A 12726-nucleotide genomic window follows, 5' to 3' on the forward strand; every position below is an offset into this window, starting at 1 on the left:
TCTACATAGATTGTGAAGAGGAAGAAGAAAAGGAGCAAGAAAGGTCAAAAGAAGAGGATATATTCCAGGAACAAAGCCTAGATGAAGAACAAATAAATCCGACCATATCTTGTAATGCATTGGCGGGAATTACCACTCCTCAAACCATCAAGATAGAAGGACAAATCAAGAAGAAAAAGGTAATAGTGTTGATTGATTCAGGAAGCACCCACAATTTTATTCATTGTAGGGTAGCAAAAGAATTGAATTGCTTCCTATATCCAGCACCAGAGTGTCAAGTGATGATTGCAAATGGAGGAACAATAAATTGCTCTGGAAAGTGCCATAATATCAAGCTATCCATGGGAGAATATGTATTGACTAGCCCAATGCTTTCCATTCCAATGGGAGGTGCTGATGTTGTACTAGGAGTCCAATGGCTACAATCCTTGGGTACAATAGCTTTTAATTTTCAAGAACTTTTCATCAAATTTTCTTGGAAGGAAAGGAAGTTGAATTAAGGGGTATTGCAGGGAAACCAGGAAAGATAATCAGCTCTAATGGTATGACAAAGCTTCTAAAAAAGGAGCAAAGAGGTGTAATTGCACAATTATGTTCGCTAGATGTTTCCACATTGGAATCATCTATTTCTCCAGATCTCCAAAAAGTCTTGGACAATCATTCCAAGGTATTTGAGACTCCCAAGGGTCTCCCACCTATGCGTGATCATGATCATGCTATTCATCTGATTCCAGGAAGTGTTCCTCCAAACATCAGGCCGTACAGATATCCCTATGTCCAAAAAAGTGAAATTGAACGTATGGTTGCAGAAATGCTAGAGGCTGGTATAATTCAACCGAGTCAAAGTTCTTTCTCAGCTCCAGTAGTATTGGTGCACAAGAAGGATGGATCATGGCGCATGTGTCCAGATTATAGGGAGCTCAACAAGCTCACTATTAAAGATAAGTTCCCCATTCCTGTTATTGATGAATTACTGGATGAATTGCATGGATCAATTTACTTCACCAAGTTGGATCTTCGTTCGGGATATCATCAAATCAGAATGAAGATTGAAGACATTCCAAAAACGGCATTTAGAACTCATGAGGGTCATTATGAATTTTTGGTCATGCCTTTTGGCCTTACCAATGCACCTTCAACATTTCAAGGTTTGATGAATTCAATTTTCAAACCATTCCTTAGAAAATTTGTGTTAGTATTTTTTGATGATATACTAATCTACAGCAAGTCTTGGAAGGATCATGTTGAACATGTTGACAGGGTGCTACAACTATTGGAGGAGAAACAATTATATGCAAAAAGATCCAAATGTTTCTTTGGAGTCCAGGAGGTGGAATATTTGGGTCATATTGTATCTCATGAAGGAGTTAAGGTAGACCCTAGCAAAATTAAAGCCATTAAGGAATGGAAAATCCCCACATCCATAAAGCATCTGCGAGGATTTCTTGGGTTGACAGGGTATTATCGCAAGTTTGTTAAGAATTATGGGAGAATAGCAGCACCTCTAACAACATTATTGAAGAAAGATTCATTTTCATGGACTCCGGAAGCAACAAAGGCCTTTGAACATCTTAAAGAGGCAATGTGCCAAGCACCGGTCTTAGCTACACCGGACTTCACAAAAACCTTTATTGTGGAATGTGATGCTTCAGGAAATGGAATTGGTGCTGTTCTAATGCAAGATGAAAGACCCATTGCTTTTGAAAGTCGTCCAATCAAGGGAAAGTTTTTAAGCAAAGCTATTTATGAGAAGGAAATGTTGGCAATACTCCATGCACTTAAGAAATGGCGACCCTACCTAATGGGAAGACACTTCAAGGTAAAAACGGATCATGATAGCCTTAAATACTTTTTAGAACAAAGATTATCCTCTGAAGAGCAACAAAAGTGGGTCACAAAGATGTTGGGTTATGACTTTGAAATCATCTACAAAAAAGGGAAGCAAAATGTGGTGGCAGATGCACTCTCAAGAAAGGATGAGGATGTGGAAGCATTGTTGTGTGCCATTTCTATTATCCAACCAGATTGGATAAACGAAGCAAGGGAGGAATGGAAGAATGACGAAGAAGTGTGGGCACTTATTCGAAAGCTACAACAAGATTCCAGTACTTCTGATACATTTAGCTGGAAAAATGATTCGTTATGGTACAAAGATCGCTTATACCTCTGTAAGAATTCCCAGCTAAAACAAAAGATTCTTATGGAATTGCACACTTCTCCCTTAGGAGGGCACTCAGGATTTTTAAAAACTTACCACAGGGTTAAGAAGGAATTTTTTTGGGATGGCCTTAAATCAGATATTCAAAAGTTTGTGGCGGAATGTTTGGTTTGCCAGCAAAATAAAGTTGAAACAATTAAGACACCGGGTCTATTACAACCTTTATCCATTCCAAGCCAACGTTGGGAGGAGGTTTCAATGGATTTTATCACAGGTTTACCCAAGTCTGAGGGAAAGAGTGTCATCATGGTGGTAGTTGACAGACTTACCAAGTATGCACACTTTTGTGCATTATCACATCCATTTAAAGCCAGTACAGTTTCTACTGCATTTATGGAAACAGTTCAAAAGCTACATGGAAACCCAAAGATTATTGTAAGTGACAGAGATCCCATTTTCACTGGAAATTTTTGGACAGAATTATTTTCTTGTCTTGGTACTCAGTTAGCTCATAGCTCATCTTATCATCCTCAATCTGATGGGCAAACTGAGATAGTAAACAAATGTTTGGAAGGATATCTTCGTTGCTTTGTATCTGATAAACAGACACAATGGGTCAAATGGTTGCCTCTGGCTGAATGGTGGTATAACACTTCCTTCCATACAGCAACAAAAATGACCCCATTTATGGCACTTTATGGGTATCAACCACCATCCATCACATCATATTTAAGAGAAAATTCTAAGGTTCAGGCAGTGGAACATCACATCGAACATCAACAACAAGTCCTCCAACTCTTAAAGGATAACCTCGTGTTGGCACAAAATAGAATGAAACAACAGGCAGATCAACATCGCAGTGAAAGAAGTTTTGATGTAGGTGATTGGGTATTCCTACGGCTACAACCATATAAGCAAATGTCCCTAAGGCAAGCTAAGAAGGATAATAAATTATCACCAAAGTATTATGGTCCATACAAGGTGTTGCAAAAGATTGGTACTATGGCATACAAATTGGAGCTTCCTGCAGCTTCTCGATTGCACCCAGTCTTCCATGTTTCATGTTTAAAGAAGGTTATAGGTGACAAGCTTCCAATTCAAACAATATTGCCAGAACTTGATGAGGAAGGAAAAATTATATTGGAACCGGAAGCAGTCACAGAAACAAGAACTCGACAGCTACGAAATCGATCAATTTCAGAGTATCTTATCGAGTGGAAGAACTTATCCGCTGAAGATTCCACATGGGAGGATGAGAATTTTATGCAGAAGTATCCAGAACTACTCAAGCGTTGAGGACAACACTTTTTTGAAGGAGAGGGGCATGTTGGGTCCCTATAATACTAGCGATTACCCCATTACTATTGTAGTTATACCCCTTATTTATATTGTTGTGCCCTATTACCCCCCTATTGTTGTTAGTATAACCCACTTATTATATTGATGTACCCATGTAGTGCCCATATTGTTACTATTGTGCCACATAGAAGCCCACTATTGTTATTGTTGTGCCCTACAATATTATTGTTATGTAGGCTTTGATTGTATTGGGACCACTTAGACTCCTATATATAGAAAGGAGGTATTTTCATTTGTATCATCCAAGAATTGTTCATTTATATAATGTAAAGGAGGTTGCCCCCTCGAAGAGGCTGAATTCTAAGGCGTGGATCTCTCTTTTCTATCTTTTTGTGAGCTGGTTTCATAACAATATCAAGTTAATGAAGTAGTTTAATTAACTGATATTATGGATACTAAAACACATCCTATTGAGACCTCTTAACTCAAGTAATAAACCAACAACACTCCAGGAAGTAGTTCACAAAAATGATATTGATTATCAAATCCATAAATCCAATAATTAAACAATAATATGTGGAAATAGTTCACAACACATTACCATTCAATAAATCAGTTTTATAAGACAGATTTATGAGAAAATAGTTACTCAGAAATCAGAATTTAATCCATAAGAACAAAGATACATAATAACAACATTGAGACAAATTACCCATATTGACAATAGTGCACAAATATGAATAAAATGACACATTCCTGTTACCATAAAAATGAAACTGATATTTGAAATAGTAGTATTAAAAATACCAATTTATTGCCTCCATTTCTCTGACCTTGGTCTCCAACAGTCCTTTACATTGCTTGAACTTCTGCCTTCAAAACTAGAGCCACAATAGTGCAAACTCTGCCCTTCATACATAATTCAAGATACAAAGGAAAAATCCTCAATAATCCCCAGATCTGAGATTTTCTCTCCTTTCTCCTACAACTCTAAATTCCTATTACAGTAGTGCTTTTAGAAGTCTAGAATTGCAGAGGAGAGCAGCCCCTAATTACATTCTGCAATCTATTATTTATACTATTTGCAAAGGAATTTTGGAGAGGAGAGTTTGTTGAAGAGAAATCTGCCAAATACAATTTTATTTATTCAAAATTCCAATATTTAATTGTTGGAGCATTCTCATTGATTGAAATCCTTTTCTCCATATCTCTTCTACTATTTTCTTGCAAGAAGAAATCAAAATAAATTAAAATGCAACAATAAAATCAAAATGGCATTGCTGGCATTTAAATCAAATCCAATCAAATTCTATTTAAATAAATAATTGAAAATAAAATATAAGCTTTCTCTTTGATGCCTGGGATGATTTAATTGGCCAAGGATATTATTGACGAATGGATCTGCAAATAGAAGAGGCTTAGACAAATGAAAATGCAGAAAATAACTCAAAAAATTGATTTTTTTTTTAGAAATTCGGAGCTTGATCTTCTGTCTGATTTTTGACCCAATAAATGACCAAATATGTTAATGAAACCTCCTCAGAAATGTTCTCCTTGATTTTATCTTTCCAATGAGCTGTCCTGGGCCTCATTTGGCCAAGTAAAACTCATTCTATGAGCTTCCAAAGTTGATGAGTCATATCTGGCATAAATCTAGAAATTCTGTTGCTGGGTTAAAAATCGTAATTTTTAATTAAAAATCTAATCCTAAATTAGAATTAGAATTAATAATTAATTATTAATTAATTATTAATTATGAATTAAACTATTCATTTAACAAACTATTTATTAATTAAAATTAATCTAACTAACTAATATAATTAATTATTTCATAAACTCATTAACATTAATCAAAATAATGATTAAATTTTAATTAAATTTAATTAATTAAATTCTAAATGTTTAAAATCTAATATATAAAATATTTAAACTAATTTGAAGTTATCACTATTATCACCATACGTTAACACATAAGCCTTTTTAAAACAACGAATGGAGATATTAGCATGAAAGTCAAACATTGACTTATCGGATCGGAGGAAGTGTGGTGTCGGGGGCATAAGACTTGTATTAAGTAAAGACTCCCGATGCGATTCATTCAAACAAATGAATTTTAAACTTTGGTTAATGCCCCATTGCCCTTTGGTTAATCGGCGATCGGCATCGGGAGGTGTCGGGGGTTTCAAAAATGTGTCATTTAAAAAGTTCCGATGCGATTACCATCTCCGATCCAATCGCCCGATGCGATTAAGAATTTTTTATATATATTTTTTATGTATTAAATTTTATTTTAATTAAATTAATTATATTTTAAATAATAATTAATTTAATTAATTTAAGATTTAATATTAAAGATCAATTTTTTATTTGGTTTTATTTTATGAATTTTAGTTTCTAAACTACAGCCACTTGGATGTTTGGGTTTTCGAGATTAGTGATTTATTTTGAAAATTGGAATAAATTACTAAAATCCCGATGCTTCATGATTTGGCTGCATAACTAAAAATGGAAAAATGTTAGTATAAACTCATTATGAGTTAATATTTAAAATGAATGCATTATTGAACTAATTTATTTACAAAATGAAATATTGTAAACTCTATGGATTTTTAACCCAGGCTATATAAATGATGAGACTTCAAAGGAGTACCATTTTCAAACCAGTTGACCAAATGAGACGAAACAAGCGTGAATGGCAAGCTTATAAAAAATTGATTTTAACAAAGCAATCAAAACAAGAATCCAAAGAAAATGAAAAATTAACAAAAGTGTAGGGCAATAAACTAAATAAAAGTCCAAAAAGGTGTTTAGCCAAAAATTTTATAGAAGGGGTCCCCATTATTTGAAGTGAACAAGTCAAAAATGGGGGGGTTGTGTTTTTACCACAACAGATTGTTAGGTTAGATTCTGAACTCATTGTATTACATATTAACAGGGTTTATGCCATTAGAAATCTAGTGTTATTAAGATTATTCTTAAGAGTTTGTCTCTTGGAACGTGAATTTGACTACATTGAATATCAGGATATTCCAAGATATTTAAATACATTAGCAGATGCAGTTGCTTCTCATATGTTAAATAGACATTTGCAATAATCAAAACAGTAAATTTAAAAGCATTCCATAACATGTTATACAAGATAGCCAGTAATAGTGATATATCGTAGTATAGAAGTGTGTCAAATATACATCGTCTTTGATCATAGGTTGAAAAACACCTTATGATTGGCAAAAGTGATAAGTACAAAAAGACATCAAATGTCATATGAGCCTACAAAAGTGATCATCCTATCCATGGTGATGATCACGATAAGAAACGACTGCTCAGGCCACCCTACAAAGGAACCTCCTAAAAGGTCCTGGGACCCTAATCACATATCGCTATAACCTAAGTGAAATATCATTTATGCCAGTCTCTGGAATATCTGCTGTCAAATGCTCTAGATGATTCTCCAATTTGGTCAAGGTCTCTGTAGATTGGTCCTATGGGGCCGGTACTACTACAGCTAGGTGTCTCTTCTCATAAGGCTAGAGAGCGACTGGTCGTCGTGGACCCACATCTGCATTTAAAACTTTTTGTTATCAATTTTGGATGACTTAAAAAACAAAAAATTAGAAAACTTAGAAAATGTTGAGAATGATTTTACTTGAATCATCCCACTGCTCTCCTGGTGGAAGAGTCATGTCTAATTCACCATGATAATCCATCCCAGCATATGGAAAATCCTGAATCACAAAAACTTGGTTTCTCAACCAACAAAAATATTCAGGCAGAAATCAAACAACCTCTGAACCCTCCTTAGGATGATGGGCCATCACTACAACCCAACGCATTATCCTAGGTTGTCGAGGAATACCAGCCTCAATAGAAAGCTACTGTGGGACCAACATAGGGACCCTCTCTAGACCAAAGCTCACAACCAGGAAACCATATCCAAATTTTTTTAGTTGTCCATTCTTTGCTCTAGTTGGTTGGCCTTTTACATTCACCAACAGAGCTTCGCACCAATTGAAGATGATACCTCGATAACGGTCTACTGCCATTCGCATCTCGGATCCGGTAGCTACATGCAATGCTGTACTCCTGCATAGTCTAGTGACAGTGAATGCAATAACCTTAAGTTCGGGATGGGCGATAGTTTTGATATCGATACGTTTGTTCTCTATTTTATCATTGCGAAACTCTAATCAGAGACTAGCGACAGACTGGCCACCTGGCCTAGTCCCGAAAAGAGATAGTCATTCACCTCACTTGGGCAAACCAGTCAAAATCTATATGTCTTCTAGCTCAATTTCGAGCTGGTGGCCACCAATCATGAAACACTGGTCTTGTATGTTCCACCTGTCTACCAGCCATTGCAAGAAGTCTACTTGGGCCCTCATGCCGGGTATGGCCCAAAATTTAAACAGTCTGCATGCCCTCAATGCATCCAATGTGGGTTGATGATTTATTGTGGCAAGGTCCACATCCTCATGCTCGCGTTCCCGCCAAATAAGCATTTTGTATGTCCTACATTGCAAAAAAAACATATTAGAACAATTTAGCTCAAAAAGTTTTGGGCGAAAGTGGAGAAATTTGAAATTTTAAAACCTATTTCGCAGGGTTCGCACCCACTGGTTAGGGATAATGCGTAGGTCCGCAATCGTCGTGAGAAATAGATGTGGACCCACAACTTTTTCCTTTGTAGAAAAAAGTCGGGGTGCTCAGGGGCCACATGTTGCACCTGCGGACCCCCACAAGCGTTTTTTGAAAGCAAATTCTCCTTAAAAAATCAATTTTAAAGACAAAAAATGAAATGTAAATGGTTGAAATTCAATATGGGGATGATGTGGATTACCTAGAGCTGACGGTTCTCGATACCAACGGATGGATTTTCCGCAATCTTCACAGGAAGTTTGTTACCCAATAGCTCTCACTTCTCACTCTGAAATCAAACGGTAAAGAAGAATTTACAAAAGCCCTTTTTATAAGCTTTTTTGAATAAATGAATTTATAATTTATTTATTTTTCACTTTAAAAAGGTAATTTTTTGATGCATTTTTATTTATCTTAAACAGGTATGAGTAATATTTTGAGTTTTTGTGTAGAATATTGGATGTTCAGGGATAATTGATCATTTTCAACAAAGAGCATGCTTTTTCAATTTTTCAGACTCTTCCAAAATTTAAGAAAAAACGAAACATTGGAGTCCTCTTTAAGCTCTTTTCTGACTCATAAAATATGAAAATATTGCCGAGTTTTTCCCTTTTTAACTCGTTAAACAAAATTAAAAAGGTGGTCCACTTATAGCTCTTTTCTGACCGTATAAACATGCAAATATCGCCAGACTTTTGTCATTTCAAGTTCGATATTGGTTATAAAATGACGTGTCTTCAATTGCTTTTTTACCTTTTCAGATCGGAGCCACTAATTATGAAAAGTACTCCTTGATCGTAATGGTCAAGCGGTTCTCTCAAGTATTATTTTATACTTTTTTGGGCTTGAGGGACATAAATTTACGAAAAATGACACCCATTGAGTTTCCTTAAGTTTTTCTTCTGACTCCCTAAAATTGAAAAACACCGAGTTTTTCCTATACTAGACTCATTAAAATTTAACAGTAAAGGACCTGTTCAATTTTAAACAAGAACGAACCACTCGTTCTTAGGGTTCGAATTTTAAACTAAGTTGGACTCATCTGAAGGATGAACTTATAACCAAGCAAATGTTATCCTCCTCAAGCTTGTCAAAAATAAAGAGGTACTTGCCAGAAATGGTGGGGGAAAAGAGAGAAAAATAAACCTATTTGTTATACTTTGTGTTTTAGAAAAGCAGTCAACCACTCTTGAACACGACACTTTTTGTTTACCCGGGTTGGGAAATCCTTTGCCTAACAGTTAATCAAACCATATTGAAAGTCTTCAGCCAGTTTCTAGGTATTAGCTTTGGGTCAATTGTCACCAAACCATCAACAATGTCATTATGTGTTCAAGAGGTCAGTTCAAATAAACCATTCATTTGCAAAATATCTGTCATCCATTTTGACCATCCCTGAGTTAGTCCTTGCCAAATATATTTCTTCAAAACTTGATCTATGATTTCGTGTTGTGGGCTTGCCTACGACAGATCACTTTCTATCAACTTCAGCTCATTATCTAGAAAGATGATCTAGAAATTGTCAGTACCTTGGAATCTACATGCCCTAATGGCAGGTTTCTCGCCTTCGATGACAGGTTGCATCATTGACCTTCGATCAAAGGATTCTATGACATGTTCAACATCAGCTCATTTATTCACATTTCATGGATTGTACTGAGTACTTTGAGAGCCATTGACATTATTGGTGGTTTCTCTCACACTTGTTAACGGTTCACATCATTGACTGGTAATCAAGTGGTTTCTACCATGTTCGACTTCGACACATTCATTCACATGGATAGAATCATACTAGTTCAGGAAGTAGAAATCAAGACCCTGGATCTAGTTTCTACCATCCAGGCTGTGAGGAATTTTTTTATTCATTATATAGTGGACTATTCATAAATAGATGGCTGCGCCCATACTGTATCTATATATGTCTATACTCGTGATATATTACAAAATATTTCTTGTATCATAGCAGTTTAGTTAGTTTTCTAGTCAGTTTTAATCTGAGCATGGGAATGCTGCCTCAGCGATGATATGTTCACATATATATATATTTTGCATTGAATGTTTTTACAGGTTCCGACTGGGGTGTCCATAGGATGATCCTTGAAATGATAAAGTACTTCACTCTTCTTAGATGACAAATTCTATCTTCATCTATTACAAACTTCGCACTTTAGGGGGCAATCTGTTGCACAAAAATTGTCACCTTGACATTTTGCAATCTGTGTGAGTCCATTACCACTCATACTTTCCTCCTTTGCAAGTCTTAAGCCTTAGTTCTTCATATCAAGCCTTGAAAATAAGAGAAAGCCCTCAAAAGTCTCTAAAACTCTGGTTTCACACTTTCTCTTAGCATTATCTACAGTCCCACACCTAAAGGTAATGTCTCCTGCGCACCTGAGCACTCTGTCTCTGTGTTATGGGTGCAAACCCCTGTAAAAGTAAAAAATGCGTAAGTATAGTATTAAAAACTCACTTTGAGTCATTTCTAGAAGCTTTTGGAAGGAAGCTTGAGGTGGCAAGTTCACTCCTTTAAGGTTCATGCATCCCATACCTTAAGGAGCTAACCCCTTGATGTGAGGAGCTTATCCCTTTGAAGGAGGACTTTATCCCTTCATAGGTGGACATGTAACCTCTTTCCTTTGCACTATAAAATGAAGGATTAGGCTGGTTACTTGAGAGGTTGAAAGATGAATATTTTTGAGGTGAAATGCTGCTGGAACTTAGTCTTCCTAATTGAGCTTTTGTGAGGAGAGATTACATACCTCTTTGATCTCATTTGGAAGAGTGTGAGGCTTGTAAAAGTAAAGGATATTCCTATTTTAGACCCTGGGAAGAGCTTGTATAACATCAAGGCACCAATGGTTGTAAAGTTCTTCTATTTCAAAGTTAATACAAATAAGTCTATTTTTTCAATAAGCTGTGTTTGATGGTTTATTTTATGGATTCTTTAATCACCATAATGAACATGATTTATGATATTTGCTATGCAGGTGTTATTTGACGTGTGCTTGTTTGTGATTGCAGGTTCTCAAAAGGAAACTCTTTCAGACAGTTGAAGGATGGCTGCTACAAACTAGCGTTGGACTTAAGGTAGGGTCTAAACACCTCTATAGTTTTTATTAATGAATCACAATATGTTTAGAGAAAGGTAGATTTGCTTGTCCTGCTTGTTGCTAGATATCTTTTGATACTAGGGAGATCAGCCTTGTCTGCAAAATCGATTTATCCAGCCAACACTAGGTCTGACACTTCCCTTACCAAAATATGAGAGCAAGAAAAAGTGAAAACGACACTTACGAAACATAAAGAAAGTGAAAGTGGCACATGTTATAGTGAAGAGAACACAAAATCACCACTTGTAGAAGTGAAATAAAAAAAACGTGATAGTCAAAAATGTGAAAGAAGCACTTACGAAAGCAAAGGTGTGAAAAGGTGACATTTGGGAAAAATCACTGCAACAGAAGAAAATTTGTGATCAAAGTGAGGGAGACTGTTAATGGAGAGTGTGCATTGACTATTGACATAGGTGGAACATTTCATAGGAACTGTCTTCATGGACCTTGTTATTCCTATTCAAGCTTTCACAAATTAAGTGCACTTATGAATTCATGAAGGACTAATCATGTTTGATAAAGTGACTTTGACACTTAGAATATTAGAGAAGGATTGACTGACCATGAAGCGAATGAGAACAATCAAGGAATAACAGATCCTAAGATCATAAATAGGCTCCAAAGTTTGAGTGTAAATAAAATTTTTGAGGGTATTTTTCATAGCTATAACACTTGTTGACACATTGGTATAACTCTGTTTTCTCTGTTTAGGTTTTGTCCTTGAGTACAAGGTCTTAATCTATCAGGAAGTATTGATTTTCCATATCGATTATCTCGACTTTTCCACTTATCTCAGTTAAAAATAATGTCTCTTATTCTATTTTCTTGGATTCAAACAAATTTATAAGATAAGTGATAACTTAAATGTTTTTATAGGAGATAAGGATAATACGTATATCAAGATTTTGATAATCAAAGTTAAGCACATTCCTCTGTTGCTCTGCTACGAGTGAGCCTATTTAGTACCCTGACGAAGTCAGCTCAAGGAATCACAAGCATAAGTACCCTACCATTAGGCCTATTCAATAAACCTATGAATATTCTTGCTTAACCTCTATACACATGAATCCTTTCTCTTCTCCAACTGTTTATTTAGTTACTAATAAAATTTGAAAAGGAACTTATTTATTTTTGAAGGTGGAAGAGGGATCCTTTCTTATTTACTTGTAAGAGAGGTTGTTCCTCATTTAAGGGATATGAATGATGACTGAAATTCATATGATCATTCTAAGTTTTTCTCCTTTCCCTTCTCTACTTGGTTGAGACAATGGGTCAAAAAACCATTCAATACAAGGTTGAGTCAGGAGTGAAGATCCTAATAAAGATATGGGCTTCGTAGTTTGGGCAAAGTCTTTCTGCTCAAAATGAATCCTATTTTCTATTTGACATAATTGAATTTAAAGATATTTAAACTAAAAAAAAGAAGAGGATGACGGATTATCCAATTATTGCTCGTCATCACAACTTCCCATTTCAAGTCTTTCCACATTGCCTTTTGAGACAAACCATAGTATATTTCATGCA

The sequence above is a fragment of the Pinus tabuliformis genome, chromosome 5_2 (assembly GCF_031772625.1).
Source record: "Pinus tabuliformis cultivar Carrire ecotype Pingquan chromosome 5_2, CPIR1, whole genome shotgun sequence".
Lineage (NCBI taxonomy): Eukaryota > Viridiplantae > Streptophyta > Pinopsida > Pinales > Pinaceae > Pinus > Pinus tabuliformis.